The sequence below is a fragment of the Emys orbicularis genome, chromosome 5, assembly GCF_028017835.1.
Source record: "Emys orbicularis isolate rEmyOrb1 chromosome 5, rEmyOrb1.hap1, whole genome shotgun sequence".
Classification (NCBI taxonomy): domain Eukaryota; kingdom Metazoa; phylum Chordata; order Testudines; family Emydidae; genus Emys; species Emys orbicularis.
In genome coordinates this window covers 64,124,267-64,147,308 of record NC_088687.1, presented here as the reverse complement: position 1 = coordinate 64,147,308, position 23,042 = coordinate 64,124,267, and the positions used below count along the sequence as shown (strand labels likewise).

The following is a 23,042-nucleotide window of genomic DNA, read 5'->3' as shown; positions in this document are numbered from 1 at the left end:
GAAGACTTCATCCTGAATTATCTTTCAAACACAAAGGAAGTCAGTTCAGTAGCATCTTTTTTACACACCTATGGCTTTTCCAAAACCATTATGAGCTCAACTGAATAATTATTATGTCTGTCTTCTGCACTATGGAAGCCCATACAATTGTAAGGGTGCCATGAAAAATCAATTTCCCACAACTTTTTGCAGACCACTGCAGTTAATTATATTAATTATATTAAGCCTGGACATATTTTGTTTTTTTTAATTAGGTCCTACATGATCCAAAATAAATATGGACTTTCAGCCTAATCTATAGATAGAGTTTATTCTTTCATCAATGTGCACTGATAGCAGACAATTAAGAATAATTAACATTGTATGTATGCAATGCCTTTGATCTTTACAAAGCTATTTACAAACCTTGAATACTGTGTGCAGTTCTGGTCCCCATCTCAAAAAAAGATATATTTGAATTGGAAAAGGTACAGAGAATGACAACCAAAATGATTAGGGGTGTGGAATAGCTTTCATAAGAAGAGAGATTAAAAAATACTGGGACTGTTCAGCTTAAAAAAAGACAACTAAGGGGGGATATGATGGAGAGCTATACAATCATGAATGGTGTGGAGAAAGTGAATAAGGGAGTGTTATTTACCCCTTCACATAACACAAGACCCAGGGATCACCCAATAAAATGTATAGACAGCAGGTTTGAAAACAAACATAAGAAAGTACCTCTTCATACAACACACAGTCAACCTGTGGAACTCATTACTAGGAGATGTTGCAAAAGCCAAAAGTATAACTGGGTTCCAAAAAGAATTAGATAAGTTCATGAAGGATAGGTCCATCAATGGTTATTAGCCAAAATGGTCAGGAATGCAACCCCATTCTCTGGGTGTCCCAAAGCCTCCAACTGCCAGAAGCTGGGACTAGCCATTGTCAGAGACAGGATACTGGGTTAGATGGACCATTGGTCTGACCCAGTATGGCTGTTCTTATGTTCTACAGGCAAATATTCTTCCTTCAGCTACATGGGTGTATGGGCATACAAGGCTGGAAGTAGAGAACCTCTTCCCTAGAGTGTAAGAGAATACTAACTAGGAGACAAGATAACACATTGGCCCGGGCTCAAAAAATCAGTGGTGGGACTTGCCAAGCTCCACCCACTCACAACAGATTGTGCAGAGCTTCATATTTATTTATTATTAATTATTATTATTACTTAGGCCCCATTGTGCTAAACATTGTACAAACATATAGTAAAAGGATGGTCCCTGCCCCAAAGGGTTTATAGTCTAGGTAATATGACTGTTCATCTCTTCTTATGTGCTTTAATCAGCAGTGAAACTGTTCACAATGTAATTATATAAACTGTTGTCATTAGGCTTCAGAGTGGATGACCCTCTGTAAATGAACTGGGGCTGTTCATGCCTTTGTTACAGCTTTCTTTCCACATCACTTCTTGCAGCCTCAGGCAAACATCATTGCATTGTTCTACATCTGGTTCATTTTTAAGGTTTTCTTCACTCTTGGAGACAAGTTTTTTAAAATTAAGTCTTAGATTTTAGGGGACAAGAGGCATCTAGTCGGGGGTTGGACTAGATGACCTCCTGAGGTCCCTTCCAACCCTGATATTCTATGATCTACAAGGGAACATTTGCCAGTTTGCCATACTGCCACAAAATGGCTAATTTCAAACACCGACAAGCATGATGAGCTTTGGCTGCAAGCACGCACTAAAGGGGAACACATTCTGTTCGCTGGAGCATCAGTAAGGTCTGCTCCAAAGCACATTCCTTCAAGTCTCCCTGAGCCATCTTGATGCTAATACTCCACTCAGACGTATACCAAGCGTGGTTTCAACAAGGCAGAAGGGTGTGTGTGTGTATATATAGAGAGAGAGAGAGACACACACACACACCCTTCTACCTTGTTGAAACCATATATATGTAAAAACCTATGTTATAAGATTATTAATAAGGTTGCAAAGTCAAAAACTAAAAAGTTAGGAAATACTAGAATTAAGGTTGCCTGTGCAATTCGGCATATGCATTATGATGCTGTCTTTAATTACATGATCACATACTATTTTTTCCAAAGGGCCCCTGGTTCATTCAGTGCACAGGACAGATGGTGCTCAATTATTGAGTAGCTATTCGATATTTTGTTTTCTCCACATTGTTCAATGAGTGGTTCAAGCCTTACTTTTTTCATAGTATTCAAACTCTGCTCTGAAAAGACTTAGTAATTTCCTCATGGGTCTTTCTATGGGGTCATCACTATAATATAGGAGTGCTTCACAAACATTAATGAATTTATCATCACAACACTGCACTTAAGAAAGGCAGTAGATCAGGGGTCGGCAACCTGCGGCACACGTGCCAAAGACGGCACGCGAGCCAATTTTTGATGGCACGCTGCTGCCTGCCTGGGTCCTGGCAGCCAAGCTCCCCCCTTCCCCGCTTCTTCCCCCAGCGTGGTGCATTCCTGCCCCTCTCACTCCCACTCCCTCTCCCTGCCGCCGATCAGCTGATCGCCCTTGCGAGCGGGAGGGGGAGCGGAGCCGCAGCATGCTCACTGCTCCAGGGAGGAGGCAGAGAAGAGGTGGGGACGGGGCCCTGGGGAAAGTGGTGGGGATGGGGCATATCCCCTCCAGCCCCCTGCCGTGAGCACCCCCACAAGCCGAGCACCCCAGCCCTCTGCTCTGACCCCTAAACCCCCCCACACACCCAGCCCTCTGCCCTGACCCCTGAACCCCCACACACACCCAGTCCCATGCTCTGACCCATGAACCCCCCACACACACCAGCCTTCTGCCCTGACCCCTGCACTCCCCCCCCCCACACAGCCTTCTGCCCTGACCCCTGCACCCCCTCACACACACAGAGCCCCCCCACACCCCATGCCCTGACTCTTGCACCCCTCCCCACATCCCCACCCCCACCCTGAGCACCAAACGGGAGCTCCTGCACCCACCCCCCCATATTCCCACCTGCACCCCCAGTCTGGGGTCCCTGCCCTGACCCCTGAACCCCCCCCCCCACACACACCCAGCCTTCTGCCCTGACCCCTGGACCCCCTCCACACACCCAGCCCTCTGCCCTGACCCCTGAACCTCCCCACACACACACACACCCAGCCCTCTGCCCTGACCCCTGAACCCCTCCACACACACCCAGACCTCTGCCCTGACCCCTGAACCCACACACACACACCCAGCCCTCTGCCCTGACCCCTGAACCCCCCCACACACCCAGCCCTCTGCCCTGACCCCTGAGCCCCCCCCCCACACCCAGCCTTCTGCCCTGACCCCTGCACCTCCCCACACACACACACAGCCCTCTGCCCTGACCACTGCATCCCCTCACACACACCCAGCCCTCTGCCCTGACCCCTGCACCTCCTCCACACACCCAGCCCTCTGCCCTGACCCCTGAACCCCTCCACACACACCCAGCCCTCTGCCCTGACCCCTGAACCCACACACACACCCCCAGCCCTCTGCCCTGACCACTGCATCCCCTCACACACACACAGCCCTCTGCCCTGACCCCTGCACCTCCTCACACACCTCCAGCCCCCATTTTGACTCCTGCACCCCCACACATACCCAGCCCCCCCACACCCCATGCCCTGACTCTTGCACCCCCCCACATTCCCACCCCCACACTGAGCACAAAACGGGAGCTCCTGCACACACACACACACACACATTCCCACCTGCACACCCGGTCTGGGGTCCCGGCTGCCGGCCCCTTGCCAGCCGGGGTCCCACAAGCCCCGCTCAGCCCGCTGCTGAACTAGGTGAACGGAACCCCAGGCCGGCAGCGGGCTGAGTGGGCCAGCGGCGTAAGATCAGCATTTTAATTTAATTTTAAAATAAGCTTCTTAAACATTTTGAAAACCTTGTTTACTTTACATACAACAATAGTTTAGTTATATATTATAGACTTATAGAGAGAGACCTTCTAAAAAAACGTTAAAATGTATTACCGGCACACGAAACCTTAAGTTAAAGTGAATAAGTGTAGACTCGGCACATCACTTCTGAAAGGTTGCCGACCCCTGCAGTAGATAGTACTATCCCCATTTTACAAATGGGGAACTCAAGCATAAAGAGATTATGGTCAAAAGTTTCCACTAATTTTGGATGCCTGATTTGAGATGTCTAGGACCTGATTTTTCAGAGTACTTGGCATTATATAGCACTTTATATGTTCAAAGCCCAGCTCCTGTTGACTTCAGTTGCAGCCCTGAATGCTCTGCACTTCTGCAATCAGACTGACAGGCAACCTTAATTCTGATATTTCCTGACTTTTGAATGCTTGACTTTGAAACCTTAATAATGTTGTTTATTTTAACACCCTTTTTGTGTGTAATTTTCTAGGTTGCTAAAAAAACAAACTGAAAGCAAAGTGCAGGCTCGTACCCTAAGTCTTTAAACTACACAGCTTCCCCCCCACACACCCCGCACCCCGCCCCGCCCCGCCTCCTGAATGTTGGGCTGGGGCTTGATTCTCACAGGATTTGCCAACACAGAAAAGTGTGGGGTTTTTTTTCCACAAAGGTCAGCAAATACACCTGTGGTCAATAAGTTGATAGTCTAACATGAACACCCACACCGATAAAAAGACAGACTAGTATATTCATTTTGTAGGTTGTCACATCTCAAACATTGCAGAATTATTTTATGATTTGTTCTGTTTATTGGAGCATAAAAACAAAGCACTTTTTACTACACTAAAAATTCTCAAGAAATTATGTGACTTTCGAAAATCCAATAGGTGCCACATTTAATTACAAAAATTACAATAAAATATTAAGTAGAAAGCTTGTTAAAAGTTGTGACAATTATTTTATACAATTCTGTGCTACAGCAACTTCAAACATAGAAAACAGATCAGATTCTCTGATTTTGAAAAGTGCCTAAGGCAATGGAGGACATTTTCAAAAGCACCAGTGGCAGTTAGACACCTAACTCCCATTGAGTTTCAATGCCTAACTTTTAATGGGAGTTAGGTACCTAACTGCCAGTTGTGCCTTTGAAAATGTTCCCCAATAGTTATGGCACTCTGACACTTCTCTTTATAAGAACCTAGGAACCAGAGGAAAGGAGGGGGTAGACCGAATGAGGGTCTGGGGGGGGTGGAGGAACTGGGATTGTGTGGGCAAGGAAATTGGGGGAAAAGTTGGTGGGTGATGGGAGTGCAAGGGGCGTGGCCCAGAGGGCATGAGACTTGCTGTGCAAGGAGACAGGGAGTAGGATCAGAAACCTAAGTGGTGCAATCTAGGACTTGCTAGGTAAAAATGGGATGTGACAAGGAGCCAGAGTGGGATAGAGACAGGCCTGGAACAGGAACAGGTTGGAAGGGATGAAGCAAAAGAGGTCCAACCTGAGGGAGAATGGGTAGAGGAGTATGAATCCACTAGAGCACCTTTCCTTTCAGAAGCCCTCAACATGCTATAAAAATTCCATGGCCTAGCAGGGGAATGGGGGGACTCCAGGCTTCAACCACAAGGAGGCTCCTGCCCTGCAGGGGGCTCAGGGCTTCCACCCCATGGGGCACCTGGGTTCAAGGCTTCTGCCCCATAGGGTGCCAGAGCTCAGGACTCTGAGCATCAGCCACCAGGCACCAGGGCTCGGGGCTCCAAACGGCCCTGCCTGGCAGACTCCCTGAAACGGCTCATGGACCTGCACTGGGCCGCAGACCCCCGGTTGAGAACTGCTGCACAAGAAGCACACTCTTTTCCAGAAACTGGAATGGAACTTAAGATTCCTGAGTCTCACCATCTCTCAGATGTCAGCAAATAGCTGTGAAACCCACAGGCATCATCCCCATCTAGATTCTAGAGGATGATAACCTACTACTGCTATCAGTTACTCCATTAACTCAAGTGGCAGAGGTTTGTTCAGTGCCAATCCTGCTGTTGACCCATGAGGCGTCAATATGATACCACATGATAGAATTTCTGTTTTTTTCAGTTTGCTTTTTAAAAACCTAGGAAATTACACACACAAAATATATTAAAAGAATATTATTAAGGTTGCAATATTATAAGGTTTTATTGCCTCTATTTTTTGCAGAAGTTGGAAGTCCAGTGAACGAGGCAAGAGATTACAGTGAGAGAACAGACAGTGTCATGGTTAAAGCAGTTGAATGCTGCCCTTGGGAATGATATTCTATCCCTGCCTGTGTCACAGAATGTGATACTAGCAAGTGAGTAAAATGAAACTTTTTACAGGTGGTTATTAATTGTATAATCCTAATTTTCTGGATGCCCAATTTGAGATTTGCCTAAGCGCTGAATACTCATAGCTGTAATCGAAGTCAATGGGAGCTGAACTTGAACATATAAAAACCCACATAATGTTAAGTATACTGAAAAATCTGATCCTACGGGGTCTCAAATTTGGCACCCAAAATTAGCAGAAACTTTAGACTTCAATCTCTGTCTCAACTCCCTATCTGTAAAATTGAGATAATAAAACTCCCTCACTTCCCAAGGGTTTTGTGAAAATAAATTAATTAATGTTTGTGAGGAACTCAGTTAATATAGTGGTAAGCACCACAGAAAAGCCTATGAGGAAATCAATAATTCCATCTTCAGGGCAGGATTTGAATAAGGTGCAGTAAATCAGGCTTGGGCCACACATTGAACAATGAGGAGAAAACAAAATATTAAATAGCTGCTCATTAAGTGAGCACCATCTCTCATGGGCACGGAATGAGGCAGAGGTCCTGTGGAAAAAATATTATGAGATTATGTAATTAAAGACTATCATAATGCACAAGGGAGGTTACATGGGCAACCTTAACACTGGCATTTCCTAACTTTTGACTTCTTGACTTTGCAACCTTAATAATGTTCTTGTAGCATAGTTTTGTGTGTGTAATAAATACTGCATTTTGCCTTACTCTTTATTGCTTATGCATTGGTATATATATATTTTAAAAATGGTTGGGTTTTACAGCTTATTCCTTACCTGAAGTCATTTCTCTGAAGTGTTCACAACTGTTTGTTGTTGAGATAATCATCATATCAATTGTGAGTATTGACTGTTGTGACATGAGGGTGCCCTATCGCCAACCCACACCTACCTCCACACAATCCATCAGTGCTAGCCAGATACAGTGCACTTTTCACTAGTATTCACACTCTAGGAGGAATGGAATTTCTCAAGGGCTCCAGCGACAGCACAGATCCTCTGAAGCCCTTCCAGTGAACAAAGAGAAAACTTGCAAGATCAATCTATAGTTCAAATGCTCACTAAGCGATTTGAAGTGGGACTGACTTTTTGTTCTGGGTTTGTACAGCGCCTAGCACAATGGAGTCCTGGGACATGACTAGGGATCCTAGGTGCTGCTATTACTGCTAATATTAATAATAAATTCACTTTGAAAGTTTTTCTTTTCTTCTTTGCTGCTGTGTGCATAGGACTCCTATCAACGTTACTAAGAATTCTCCATTCTGACTGGCATCAGATTAGACCCCTTTTGGTGGAATCTGTAATAACTAATAGTCCATCTAATTTTCAACTCAAACTTCAGTTAAATAATAATATAGCAGTTTTTATGATGGAATTTCAGGCAAAAATATTAGCTATTGGGTGATATGGCGGCTTTTGAAGTTGGCTGAGAGACAGCACTGAAAATGTGAGATAGTACCTTTCTCATGGATCAATGGCAGAATTGTAACATCACCCAAAACACCTCAGGTAAGATCACATCAGTTCACACTGGGAAGTTTTAAACATTTCTGGGGAGGAGCAGATTGGTTTAAGTCTTAATTTGGGGCTACTCATAACTTGGACTACCATGCAAACGACTATTAGATGAGGAAGAACCACTAATTAGCAGGCAACCCAAACCTTGAGTCTGGGTAAGCAGATGCCATACATCCATTTATTTCCCCACCACACAACAGGTGGGCAAAGAGGGGCATGAAATGTCTGGAGCCTTGGCTCCATTGCAAATGCTGAGCATTGGGAAAGCAAATTACTCCATTCCCCTCCCCCCCCCCCCCCGGGATCAAGGTGGGGAGCAAGGAGGGAACTGTGGCTCCTGGGGTCACAGTAACATGCCACCACTTGCTATGTACATATTGTGACACATGCTTGTTCTTAGATTTTTTTTTCTAGGGGGTCTAGTATGGTATTACCAGATGTTTAGCAGCAGCCTTTTGCAGTCAGGATAGGCTTCAACATCTGGTCTACTTTTTCTATACTCACCAGGTCATGTAACCTTGTTTTATGGGCGCCTTTAGCATAGAAACAGAAAGAAGACAAAGATTTCATTTGAATAATTTTCTTTATCTCCAGGTAACACACTTAATTTCACAGAGCCAGGTATTTCAAGACCTGGTATTTGGGAAGAGGATCACTTATTCTGCATTCATTTTAAAGGAGACTGTAAATGATCTTGTTGTTGTGATGAAGAGCTTTGCTGTGTGTTTTAATAAGACATTTAAAATCTCACTCATATTTTTTTTGGAAATCTCACTCACTGAAAGTGTCACAAATTGAGGGTCAAGCCTGGCCAAAAACCAGATAAAAGAGGCCACAGAGGCACCTTTGATTTGTTTAAAGATAATCCAGCTCAAGGCCTAACCACAGTGGTGGAAGCTCAGGATAGACAATAATTTACATATTCTCTATTGGAAACATTGCCTCCAACAATCCCATATGGTCTTAGGGCTTCTGAAACTCATGTGCACCTGTTTAAAGAGTACATCCCTGCTCATTGATTAAGGCTTCTAAGTGGTTACACACTTAGCATTGGAGAGAGGTGCCAGGAGGTTTTCAGGTGTGCTGGCAATGTGGCCCAGCTGTATGTGACATCTGTTCTGCGGGAAATCTCAAAGTGTATCCATGTCTTTTTAATATGTGCATGTGCCTGTCTTTTTAATATGTTTAATGTGTTGACATTAAATTCTCTTTAATGTAAAATAAAGGACAATAAAGAGTCTTGGGCATTGGTGGTTGTCTGTTTGGCAGTTAGAGTTGCAGTGCACACAAGAAACATATGAAAGTGTCAATAATAACAGGCTGGTACTGTCTACAGACATTATGGGTTAAATATTCAGTGCAAAACGTAGCAATTCTCATCAACATAATGGAAGTCATAGTACTAAATTCCTGTATACCAAGCTGAAAACACATACCTGAATATGAAGATAACCCCATGACAGCAGAGGGGTAAATCCCAATGAGCTCATTTGTTTCTAGCAGCAGGTAACTAGAGAAAGGTATAAATGGCCAAACCAGATCTGAAATGGCCTTCTACATGTAACAATGACAAAAATAAGGAGTCTGAAATCTATTCTTCTTCTGAGAAGGGGAAGAAAACACCAAAAGCCTCTAAATATAAAAAGGAACTATAGCCCTAAATATCAGTTTATTTAGCATGAAACCCCCTGTATGCAGAATAATACAACATTGGTCTGCATACAGTTAATAATTTGTCCCATATCCAGAGTCAACTTCTTCAGAAGAAATGAACTGAAAAAGTGGATTAAAATGGCAAGCATGACACAGACCATGTAACTTTTAGTAAGCAAAGGAAAATATTATCTAGGAACATGCTTACTGTATTTTAAGGACAATCTGCTGTAGCAATGTCCATTAGCCTCATGGAGACTTTCCCCCATGTGCACATTACTCTATCTCAACGTACTCAGCTGAGTGAGTACTCAGGTGGCATGACCCGTGCCAGGAAACTATTGAAAAAACGCACATTCTGAGTTTTATGAGTGCCAGGAAGAGAACATTTATAAAATAGAAGTAGAATTAGCTACTGTAAATACTAAGGTGGGAAAACCAATGGAGGCTCTATAACTCAGGATTACATTCCATAAGCCAGATTTCAGCCTTGCCGTCTTTTTTCTGGGTTCAACCTATGATCTTTTTATTTGGGACCTGTCATGTTAGTTCAGTAAAGCAAGGTTCCAGAGTTCTCTGAATTTGTTTTTTTTATTATTAATAATATTATTCTTTTGTAATTCCAGTTATGTATTAAAAATCAAGCAGATTTCCACAGTAATATCATCAGTTTGTAATCTGTCTCTTTGTAGAATCCCTTGTTCTGTACAAAGCATGCTATGTTTTCAGTGTATTCTGTTTTATAGGTGGATGCAAAAGTACAGACCTAATCTTCCTGAGAGTTACACTGTGTGTCATCTGCACGCCTCGTTTTTCAATAACCCAAATTATGAGGCTGATGGTGGTTGCAAAGAAATGTTGAAGAGCTGTTTGAAGGCCAGGAGTGGAGACTTAAATTGTAATTGTGTCTATGTTTTGATGATAATGGTGTCAGCAAAATGTCACTCTTACAGCAGCATCAAAAACTCATCAATGATTTTCTCTTCCATTTCTATAGGGCAAAGCTTCATTCAATGGCACATTTGATCTTGATGGCTCTAAAGAAAACAATTTTCTGCATGCTCTGAGATGAACACAAATATTTTCAATTTACTACTTAAAACTCTTCACACACAAAAATTAAAATAACACTAAGGAAATTAGAGTGCCAGTTGAAAGGAGAACTATTCCCCTAAGTAACTGAGGTAAACCTAAAAAATCCTACTCCTCATTTAAAATAACACATTGTGCCCAAGTATTACATTCTGGTTTTCATCTGCTTTTCTAAGATCCAGCATTATCATTAAGCCCAGAGTTAAAGAAGAAATGTCTTACAGGGCAAACTTAAAACTATATCATGCATTTATGAATGCAGCATATATCATGTCTTTTACCTATTTTTCTTATGATTTTGGTTAAGTATCAAAGTAACTGTATTTGTGTTAAACAGAGTGTTGTTCCTCACAACCCAAACCATACTTCTGTCCAATCCAGCAGTGAAATCATCATTCAATATTTTGACACAATAATTATTTCCTTGGAAACAGACTAATGTCATTCAAACTAACTTTAGCCTTCCTTGGAGGATCAAGCAGAAGGAGTTGGGCTCAAGAAAGCTATAATATTATCTTTGATAATATGAATATACAGGAAAATACTAGCCATTTTACACAGTATTTCTTTTTGTATAAATATTTTTTCTTATTTCAAATTCAGGGTGAAAGTAACCCGTTAATGTCAGTTTTATATAGTATTTTGTGTTTTGAATTAAGAACGTATAAACTACAAATTCCACTTGAACTCCTTCAGGAATTTGCAAGAGATTTAATTGTTGTGTCTACCAAATAGAGTGATCTGACACCAGAATGTTAGTGGAGTCTTCCCATGTGGTGTCTGAACCCCCTACATACCCAATGTCTGTTACCTTACCCAAGAGTCAAAATGGGACTACATTCAGGATCCATGAGCAGCTGAGGTCAATTTCATCCTGGGATAATTCCATTGAAATCAAGGGAGGGAGAATGAGTCAAGCCCCAATTAAGCTAAAATTGAGCTTAGCCTGAATGAATTTGAAAATGCTGTGCTAACCATGTCAGAGTAAGAGGTTACTTTCTGAAGACAACTCAAGACAGCTACAGACAGAGGTATACAACTCTGTATAATTAACAAGTTATGTATGCAATATCTACCACAAGCCCAGAAGCAAAAGTGTGCAGTCAAAAAGGCTGTGTGCAAAACACCCAGTGCTTGTGAAGAAGTTTGCCCCTTGTATATCCTTACTTGAACATACACATCAGGTGCTTGGTTTATGCAATTCCTGCTGCACACTTTTGTGGATGGACATTGAAAAATGTAAGGCTGCCTTGTGGGACCATGTTAACTACTGTACACAATGGGGGTTAAAAACACTTAACACTTTGTTTACAAACAAATTGCTAAATTCTGAAAAGAGTAAAAACAAACACTTTTTCCTTACACGGTACATATATCGTGTCCCTCACTGCACTCGGCCTAGCTCAGCTGCCGCTGTGTGACAGCAGGGATCGGGCTGCGAGCGGGGATGCGCTGGAGCCCCTGGACTCTCACCCGGGAGCTCAGCCTGGGATCAGCGCTGGAGGTTGCTGGCGCGTTTGCAACATTCCCACGAGCAACTGAGCTCGGATCGGCCCATTCAGGAGGCTGCTGAGTGTGTGGAACCGACCTTGCTCCTTCCTTCCCACGAACCTGAGCGATGCTGCTCACCAAGTGCCAGCGAGCCGGGAGCTGCCTCTCGCCCCGCGGCCCTGACCCGTGTCCCCCGGGCTGCTGCGGCTGCCTCCGCTCCCTCCCGCCCTGACAGGAGCGTGGGAACCAGCTGCGGCTGCCGCGGAGAGTGCCCGGGCGGGGGGATCCCTACGGGGAAAGGGAGCCACGATCCGCACGGGGGCAGGCCAGGGGCGGATCGGGGCGAACAGCGGGGGGCGGGGGGAGGGCATCTTGCCCCGAGGGGAGGCGGCTCCCGGACAGAGAGAGCGAGCGAGCCGGGGCCCCTCGCAGCGCTTCGGGGGCGGCACTTACTTGATGTCCTCCCAAACCTCCGGGCCGTAATTCCGGATCACCAGCAGCTCCAGGGCGTGATTGACGAATCCGTACTGCGGACAAGGGGCGAAGGGGTGGGTCAGTCACGGGCGTGCGAGCAGCGAAGGTGGGGGCAGGGGTCGCTTACAGGAGCAGTGCGGGGGCTCAGTCATTTGCTGCGGGCGGGCCGGGGGAAGGAGACCAGCACCCCCCACTCCCGGCCTGCATCCCCTGGTGCGTTATGGGGCCGATCATCCCGCGTGGGAGAAAATCCCCTACCGAGCATCGCCCTCACAGCGGGGCGCCAGCCCCAGCCTGAGCCGCCTCCCCCAGCGCAGCACCCCTCGGGCATCTGCCTTCCAAGGGGGTTGCACGCTCCTCTGCACCCTCCCCCGTCATCACCCCGGCCTGCCCTGCCCGTCAGCCCCCTGCCCTCCCCCTCCCCTCCACCGCCGCTGCCCCGCGCCCAGCCCATCTCTTGGTTCAGCCTCCCTCCCCTTCGCTATAGCAAGGGCCGTAATCCGAGCAGGCGCGGGGGACAGGGCAACCCTGGGGAGAGAGGAAAGTGCCCACAGCCGCAGCCCCCGCGGCGCTCACCATTGCGCCGCCACTCGCTCCCTCCGCTTGCTGACGCCCCCTCCCCGGCTGCACTCAGCGACCGTAGCCGCCGCTCCAGCAGAGCTCACGGAGAGCCGGAGCGCTAGCCACCGCCACCCCCGCGGCGCGCTGACTGCCACCTCCCGACAGCCAATCCTCAGCTCGGCCCAGGGCTGGCTTCCAATCACAGCCAGAGGAGGGAATTCAGATGCTTCGAGGATGCTGCTCGGCTCGAGCCCCCGAGGGGGGAGACAATGTGAAGCGAAGCGCGGGGGGCGGAGGCGGGGGGAGCAGTGTTGTTCGGAGTTGGGGAGGGGGGGCAGCAGCCTCAGCGAAACCCTTTGCAATGGGTTTCAAATGCTGCAGCAATGTAAACAGCTAAATGGCTGTGGATGGGTAGCAATGGCTGTAACCTGCTGGTATTTTTGGTTATTGTTCTGGGTAGCTCGGGTTACCTGGTTGCTTGACTTGTATTAATAATAGGCCCTTCTACTGATTGGCTTCTCCAGCTCATGAATGGTAAATATTTAACAAGTGTGGTTTCTCTTGCTTCAGTCCTCCCCACAGAATACATTATTAATGCCATCATATGTGTGCATGAGAGAGACAGAGAAAGATGAGAAACAGAATGCATAATGGCCTGGCTGGATTTAAAGAGGTTAAGGACATGTGTTTGGGATGAATGGCTGCATTACTCAGGAGTAAGGCTACAGTTTTGCCACGGAAGTGGGGTAACAGAAATCGTGAATTTGAATAAGGTCAGTGAAGTCTTGGAAAGGGCTGTACAAACACATTTGATTAGGCCCCCAAACCAAGTGGTGTTGCAGCCTGGCACATGGGGCACAGCTGCACCAGGTTGCAAACACCCTGAGCATGGAGCTGTTTTTTCTCCCCACACTTCTGCTGTGAAATTTACTAAAAATTTCCATGGCAGGAGTGCCATGTATGAGTTAATGCCCATACATCTTTCATGCCAGCTCACATACTGATGTATTCTGTGTATGCCACATGTTATAGAAAAAAAAGTATATTGTTAATATAAACACCAAGAAACAGAACCCTCATCCTAAATGTTTCCCAATGTTCTTCTCGGCAGGGAACCATCTGTCACATAGTTCCCATTGTATCAGAAAGATCTTTTAACCTCTTATATTTCTAGATTGGAGACAGTAGGACTGACCTGGCCTGACTGCTGGGTGAGTCAGAAGAATAGTTCTGCATTTGTGTTCAGTGTCCTAACAGCTGACACATTATAATAAGTAAAGATACCAAGTGAGACAAATGTGCATGTTGGTTTTAATGCCTTTTGTAATGGTCAAGAGGTAATTTTGAAAGGGCAAAGTTGACTTAAATTTAACCAAAAAGTGTAAATTTTGCCAAACTGATGTCTTAAAAACTATAGACCAATAGAAATGTTTCTGCAATTGTTTTAAATTCCAGTGAAAACACAAAAAACTCTTCTGTGTTTGAAAACCAAATATTGCAGCACTAAGAACCTAAAGGAGAAATTGACTATAAATACAACTTATTATGCCTCCACTGATTTTCCTATTCCAAGCCACGTGAAATGCAAGAGATAAATAGATAGCATCAGTGACAAGCAGGTTGCATGTCTTTCTCTTTTAATAATCACATGATTCAACAATACATGATTTAATAAGTTGACATTTCTCTTTAATTGCCATATGGAAAGGAAAAGTTATAGAATAGCAGTAATGTAGCCTACTGAATAAATGTTATTCATAGAGGGACAACCAAGTGAAGCATGCCTCTCCAAATGGAGTTTTGGATACATGACGGAGGACAACATGCAGGCAGAATTGATGGTGATGACTGATTGTAGAGCCCAGAAGCCCAGTCATGGATTAGGACCCCATTGTGGGTAGGCACTGTACAAATACAGAACAAAAAAGCTAAGATAATGCAGCACTTGGAAAAGTCAGAAAATTTCAAACTAGGTTAAAAGGCTCACTTAGATTTAAACACTTCTTATATCTTTAACCTTTACTGTAAGGTACAAAATTAAACAGCAGCATGAAACAAAAAAGTACAGGAAGGTCTAGAAGAGACATTAATGCAATGCCAGAGTCTATCTGACAAAGAAGATAATTAAAGACCTGTGAAGTTTTGGGACAATAGCCAGACCAAATTCCAAAATGAGACTTCTTATAAATGTGATTTATAGAAATATAAAATAACTTATGCTTTGAAAAGACTTTTTAAACCATCTATCTCAAGGAAGTTAAAATAATGGAAATGGGACAATGAAAAACAGGATGCTCCTTAATCAAGGAATGCTTCTTCAGCAAAAGGAATAATTGCTGTTTTCTTATACTACTTACCCACAAGCCCTGGAGGCTTTTATGATTACAGTCAAATTAAGGTTAAATAGACTCTCCTCTTGGCAGAAGGATACCAGTTGGGAGAGGATCCAAACAACCAGTCATGGGAGCAAGATTGCTAAAAACAATCATAGAGACCCAGACTGAAAAGCTAACGGAGTAAAATCTCTGATGGTTGATATGGAAGAGAAGGGGAAAAAAATCAAAGATGAAATTTACAAATCTATTCCTTCCTCATTTCTGCCATCACTAGGCTAATAAAAGAACTCTGGGGACAAATCATAAGATAATGTAATTCTTTGTAGTTCTGTTAACTTCAAGTGTCCTACATCAGCTAAAGATCTGGCCCTTTCTGCTCGAAACAGAGAATCTGGGGAGTTTGCTTCTGGTTTTTTTTTTTTTTAAATAATGCAGTATAAATACATCTAAGATATAGCAGGCTTATCGTAGGTGTTATACTATTCCAGTATTATACTGTATACATGCTGACCCACTCCAACACAGAGCCCTCAGGTTGAACTTCTTGGGTGAAATCCTGGCCCATTGAAGTCTATAGGAGTTTTGCCATTAACTTCAGTGGAGCCAAGATTTCACCCCTTGTCTTTTTCTATGTAAGTAATATGGTCAAAGTTCAAAGTCAGTAAAATTAAATAAGGGCAAAACACAATGACATTTACACCCAGAGACATATGTGTGCTTTAAGTTTTGGAATCAAATGTATAGTATAATGAATAATACAAATGACTGGTTTATTGATCTGAAGATTAAAGAAAGAGCAAAACAGCATGGGATCTTTGCTTGTTATAACACCAAACTTGGTGTAGTACTCAAAATTTGTGCTTGAAATACAAAATATTTAAATTATCAAGGCAATTTTACATTCTATTTAATGGATCCAGTGCATCAAAACCAATATAAGATGCTAACAAAATGTTATTGCTCAAGACAGGTTTCCATTTCTGAGAGGAATTCACAAATTGTAAAGCATCACTTTTTAGTTGCCATTTTTCTTTGGACATTAGAAGAACAGATCTGATACTAGACGACTCTATTCCATTATTGTGACTGGTGAAGCAGTGCTGTTGTGACAAATTATAGGTTATTATTTTGTAAATAATATGTCTTTGCCATCACTGGAACACTGTGTGTTATCATACTACTGAAATCATTTGGTGATTTTTAAAAAGTTCAAGTATTTTATAATATGCTATTTTTATTTGAAAATAATATTGTCTTGAACACATAGGGTCAAATTCGTTGCTTCCTTAAGTGGGAACAACTCCACTTATGTAAATGAAGTTTTGCCACTCCTAGTAGTGAACTTAGCTCACAGGGTCAGTTTTTGAAAAGCAATCTTTAAAACTGAAATCTTAATTTTCTGGATCAAAAACATTTTTGCACGATTTTTTTTTACCTCTAAATTGCTGTGTACACAGAAACAGACATAGGAGAGCAAATCACATTTCTACACACAAATTAGGGTGTTTGTCCTTAAATACTAGATTTAGGTGAGTATATAAAGGATGCAGTCCTGCAGACATATATATTAGTAACTTTATTCATGAGAGAATGCCTTCTGAAGTCACCCATGTTTATTATGTATGCAAGTGTTTGCAAGATTAGACCCACAGGGAGCTGTTGTAATATATAGGCAAAGTGTATATAAAAAAAGCTAAAACCAAGAAAATTATTGAAGGCTAGGTTGAGGCCTTTTTGAAAATTTGGCCCACTGGAATATGAGGATGGGCATATAGGATCAGATCAGTGGCCTGTCTAGCCCAGTATCTTGTTGCTGTCAGTCCCCAGGAGCAGGTGCCTCAGAAAAAGTGCAAGATACCCTGTAGTAGATAGTTATGGAATGATCTGCCCCTAGGGGAAGCTTCTTCTTAAACCCAGGGAGTTTGAAGTTGGTTTATGGACAAAAACATGAGAGTTTATCTGTTTTCTAAAATAAATGTTTATTCTTCTTTGGATGTTCACACTAGCCATACAAATGTCTAATTCCAGACATATATAACTTGTAAAATGCACATCACTAGAAACAGACAAAAATCCATGGTCAAATAAATCATCTTCTTTATATAACTTTTTCATGCCAGTCAGGCAATGGATAATGCACATGGCTAATAAAGAAATAAAATATACCTGTGGGCAATGTAAAGGAGACACAAAATGTTTATATACTGGAATATCAACAAACATGAGGTAGGACTATTCCCTTCACCTTCACATCACAGTGGGAGGAGCTCAAACTCCTGGCTAAGAGTTAGTTGAAGTGGGAAGTGTCTCTGAATTATTGTCATCCCCTTCCCCCAGACCTTTGGTATTGCCAGACTTCCAGGCTAAAAACTAGGTTGAGTTTTCAAGGACCAGCCATACAGCATGGGAATGCAGAGGGAGCACAGCCGCTGCCACTATACCTCATGAAACGGTACAGCGTGAGCTCTTTCCCACACTTTGCATACCCCTTTGGGAGTAGTCCTTGAATTTATGGAGTGCAAGAAATAATGTATGGCCTCTGTGCAGTGGTGTGAGGGGATATGAATGGAAAACACTAGCTGGCCCATAATATTTACATGCATTTCAATGTGTTTTTGTTGCTACAAAAAGCATTATAAAATACAGCGAATTTTAATAAGCTACATGCTTATTCTGGACTTTGCTCTTATGGTTTATATTGTTACTAAAACTTCAATAAAAATTCAGCCTTATATGGTACTGTTGGAGTTAGTTTGTTGAGGGTTGTGTTACTTTACCAACAGCAAACCTGCTTTTGGCTGTTTCCAAATCACAATGGTCTGAGCCTTGACATTTGGATTGTCATACCATATTTCTAAGGGCATGCAAATATACATTACTTTTGTTAAGATTGGCTTAGAAAGGCTCAGCATTTGAACTGCAGCAAGATGCCATTTAAATTCTGTTTTTAATACTGTTATTGACAAGCTGCAGCCAAAGATGAATTTGATGATTAAGAAAAGTTCAAGATCCCATGCTTCCTTGTACTGGAATAACCCGGTTATCCAAAAGATGGGAAACTGTGAGCTTTATTTTAAATCTTCCCTCAAGGGGGAGTGTCGCATATCTGCAACTGTATTTAGGTGCCTAACTCCCAGTGAAATCCATGGGAGTTATGCACTTAAATACTTTTGAGGATTTGTCCAGTGTTATTTTGACAGCCCAAAGAAGAGCAGTGATAACTCAGAGTACAATCCACAGCCCACTGAAGTCAATGGAAAGACTCCTATTGACTTCTATGGGCTTTGGATCAAGCTCTCAGTGGGCACTAACTTAGGAACATAAGAATGGCCATACTGGGTCAGACCAATGGTCTATCTAGCCCAGAATCCTGTCTTCCGACAGTGGCCACTGCCAAATACTTCAGAAGGAATGGACAGAACAGGACAATTACTGAGTGATCCACCCCATTGTCCAGTTCCACTGTCTGGCAATTGGAGGCTTAGCAATCTTGGCTAATAGCCACTGATGGATCTATCCTCCATGAACTTGCGCTGCATTCCCTTGCACACTTTGGTTGGGCAGAGAGAATTTGGTAGCCAGTGGCTAGTCCCCTGCATTTAACCTGCCACCTCCTCCCCTGCAGAGGCTGAATTTTATTGAGGATATTCCCCAGGGCTAAGGGGCATTTTCTATCCCATGCTCCATTTTGACTTAAGTGTTTGTAAAATAACTGGAATACTTAAGTTTGAAAAAAGCTACTGAACAAATGTTTGTTTGCTTGTGTAGTGACACTGACTGGGAAACTTGTAACCTCACAACAATCAGAAAACGACCAAACAATTCCAGTAGAAGTTTCTAAAGACAGCAGCACAATGAAGACAGTAGCGAAATGATGAGGTCATTTCCACTTAGAATAGGTAATTGCTGTCTTAATTAGAAGAGCTGCTTTACAGTCAGCATCAAAAACTTCTAAGGCACATGGGACTCACAGCTTTAAAAGGTCGTTTACTTTGGTTTAGATTCCTTCATAGTTTATTATTTCTTTGAGTGGATGTCTAGCCTCATGTTCCCGCATAACTGCATATGTAACATTCAGATCAGGAATTTGTGCTCAGAAGAATACACATCTTAAACTGTTGTGTCTGTGAATTGCAGGAGTTTCAGAATAACGGATTATCTCCCATATATTCAGCTTCAACATTCCTGCACTGCTGAGTAACTAAAAATAGTGGGTCATATTCTCCCTTCTGCTCTGGTTTCTAACATTCCGTTAGTTTTTTGTTGTTGTTGTTGTTGTTTTTTTTACTGCCACTGCACATTGAGTGGATGTTTTCAGAGAACTGTCCACAATGACTCCAAGATCTCTTTCTGAGCGGTAACAACTCATTGAGACCCCATCATTGTGTATGTATAGTTGGGACTTTTCCCCCAATTGTGCATTACTTTGCACTTATCAACATTGAATTTCATCTGCAGTTAGCTTTGGATTTACCTATCTTGAGTAATTTTGTATCCTCTGCAAATTTAGTCACCTCACTGTTCACCTCTTTTCCCAGGTCATTTATGAATACATTGAACAGTAGTGGTCCCAGTGCAAATCCTTGGGGGAATCTCACTCTTTCCCTCTCTCCACTGCGAAAACTGACCATTTATTCTTACCAATGAACTCTACTATCACATGTCCATCTTTTGGAAGGACCTGAGACTGAGATAGGCAGTGCTGCCCAAGGTGCCAGTGATAGCATGAGCTCCATCCCAAATAGGTGTCTTCAGCAGCTGAGCAAATTTCTTTGCTGCCCTATCAGCAAGTCATTTAGCCTCAGGCAGAGGCAGCTCAATAATATGATGCAGGGATGAGCAGACACGGTAGGGCTGAGAACAAGGACTCTAAACTTGGTTTTGATACCAACTCTCTTCATGGCCTCATCAAGTCACTTAAACTTTCTTCCTTCATTATTCCTAGCTATAAAACTAATACTTACCTTAATCAAAAGGGAACTGTGACAGGTAGTTAATGTCTGTAAAAGTGCTAAATGTGTGAAAATTCACTAGAGTGCACACCTAATGCCCAAGTAGCTGGGTCTAGGGTTAGCCAGTCATTTGGACAATTACACCTTATTAATACTAAGGCCAACTCTACATAATTTCAAGCAGCTTGACTATGTGGCTGAGAGGGTGTGTCCTGACAGAACAGGGCTTCAGATTAGCATGCTTACATACTATGACTGGCAAATCGCACAGGAGTTACTGCTACTCCCAGAACTAACAACTCCCCTTCCACAGCTTTTACACAACAATGAGCAGGCATGAAAAATGACAGCACAACATGATAAATAGCCATTCAATGGGGTGGAGGGGGGGGGGTAGTAGAAGTACACGCAGGTCAAGATTCAAGAGTAATGTGCCCTTTCATTCCTATGTATCTCTTCTTTCTGTGGGAAATGCTGCCCTTGCAAGCTGTGCCTTGGTCCTGAATCAGGGCCTCTGTGCTGCTGCTGCCATTTAAGATAATGCAGTGGAAAGGGATGTGAATAATGATGGTGGTTCTATAGAGGTATGAATGCCCCTTCTGTGTGATTTACACAGGAGGAAGCAGATCTGGCTCAGGGGTTGAACTATCTCTGCATTTCATTGTTTTCTCAGTTTCCGCACGTTTTTTGTTCATTTTGTTTTTACACAATAGTTTGAGAAAGAAAGAAAGAAAGAAAGAAAGAAAGAAAGAAAGAAAGAAAGAAAGAAAGACTAATTGCACTTCCTTTGGCACAAATGGTGAGGAAAAATTCCTCCAACTATCTCACTGACATCGTATCAGGTCTTGATGGAATGAATAATTATTAATGGAACTATTTTGACTCACCTTTTCCATTACATATTTAAAATGGCATTGTTAGATTCCTAGAGTCTGATTCTCATTTACACTAACTTCCCTTTATACTGCTCTGGCAGAGCAAAAGGGCCTTACAGTGAGCATAAATGTGAAATTACACCTGATCAATATAAAGGGGCCGTAGTTAAAATGAGAATCAATCCCATAAAATCTTCTGGATCTAATAAAAAGTTAATTCATCTATCTAATGTAAAAGGTTCTTGACAACATTCTAATCTATTATGTATTTATATTGCTGTCATCACATGGTACACCTGTACCCCGATATAACGCGACCCAATATAACACGAATTCGGATATAACGCGGTAAAGTAGCGCTCCAGGGGGGCGCAGCTGTGCGCTCTTGCGGATCAAAGCAAGTTCGATATAATGCAGTTTCACCTAAAACGCAGTAAGATTTTTTGGCTCCCAAGGACAGCGTTATATTGGGGTAGAGGTGTATCTGAGCATGTCATTGTATCTGAGCACATAAATGGCACAGAAGTCATCAGCCTGGAAACAATTGCATTTCATTTATTTGCTTGCAAAAAATGTTATGGTAGTTAAGCTGTATCTTGCTTTTGTAAATGCAAAGAAGGTGCTTATTGGCTTTCCCGTTTTTTTCCTGTCAGATATAATTTAACTAAAAAGATTAGTTTTAAAATATAAAATTTTGCATTTGTACTTAGGTGCTGATTCAACGAAGAATTTAAGTACTTAATTTCAATGGGACTTCAGCACATGCTTATGACTTTGAATCAGGAAAGCATTTAAGCACATAACTTTATGCATGTGTTGCAATGCAGTTGACTTCAGTGAGCTTCACACATACTGCTTAAAGTGAAGCATAAGCTTAAGCATTTTTCCTGAACAGGGACACTCCTCTGAACTGGGGCATTAGTGGGAACAGGAAAGCTTTGGCATTTTGAGATGAAAGGTCATTGAAGTCAGTGGTTTACACCACTGCTGACGATCTGGTTCAAAATGTTTAAAATGAATGATGAAATAGTAAAAAAAAAAAGTTATTTTCATTTAATTTAATATACCATCTTTGTTTTAAGGCAAAATTATACCCACTTGCCATAATACCCTTGGGAAGGGGTGAGAGCAGTCAGGAAACTCCATGCTGTACATCCTATGGAGTTACAGACTTGTACTAAATCTGGCCTTGAGAATGGCCATCCTCCAAACACAGTATTTCTTTTCTTCCATCAGGGCCGGCTCCAGGGTTTTTGCCGCCCCAAGCGGCGGGGAAAGAAAAAAAAAAGCCGCGATCGGCGGCACTTCGGCGGCAGTTCCACCGCGCCGCTTTCTTCTTCAGTGGCACTTCGGCGGCAGGTCCTTCCCTCCGAAATGCCGCCGAAGAGCCGGATGTGCCGCCTTTCCCCTTGGCCGTCCCAATCACCTGCTTGCTGCGCTGGTGCCTGGAGCCGGCCCTGTCTTCCATGACCAAAAAGGAACGCATTCCCTGTAAAGGTATTTGTAGTTGCTGCTGACTCCTGTCCTTTCCACACTGTGGAAAATAACTCAGATTTGGAAAAAAAAAGTTTCTTAAAAAAAAAAAAGCAACATTATGTTTTACCATTCACTATCCTAGGAATGGACAGATTCCTACTGACTTCAATATTCATGGATCAGTCGCCTGTTGTGGGCCTCCCAAAGAGTCAGAACTATTGATCCTCAAGACTTAGAGATATCCTCACAGGACTCCTAAGTCTTTGCTGGATATTACTTTAGGTCAAGAGGATAAAATCTGTATATAAAAACAATACTGTTGTGACCTTCACTAGCCACTAGGATGTCCAAAATTCTTGGGTTCCTGCAGCACTGCTGTTTTCATTCTCTTATCTTTCTTGTTTTGTAACAGAATGAT

General features: G+C 42.9%; 1 protein-coding gene across 1 annotated transcript in view; it reads right to left on the bottom strand.

The window, feature by feature from the left end:
• Positions 1–12,471, bottom strand: part of GUCY1B1 (guanylate cyclase 1 soluble subunit beta 1) — a 57,170-nt gene extending 44,699 nt beyond the window's left edge. The window contains exon 1 of the mRNA XM_065405302.1: positions 12,404–12,471. The gene's annotated coding sequence lies outside the window, so the exon portion shown is untranslated. The remainder of the gene's footprint in view (positions 1–12,403) is intronic.
• Positions 12,472–23,042: the final 10,571 nt, after the last annotated feature.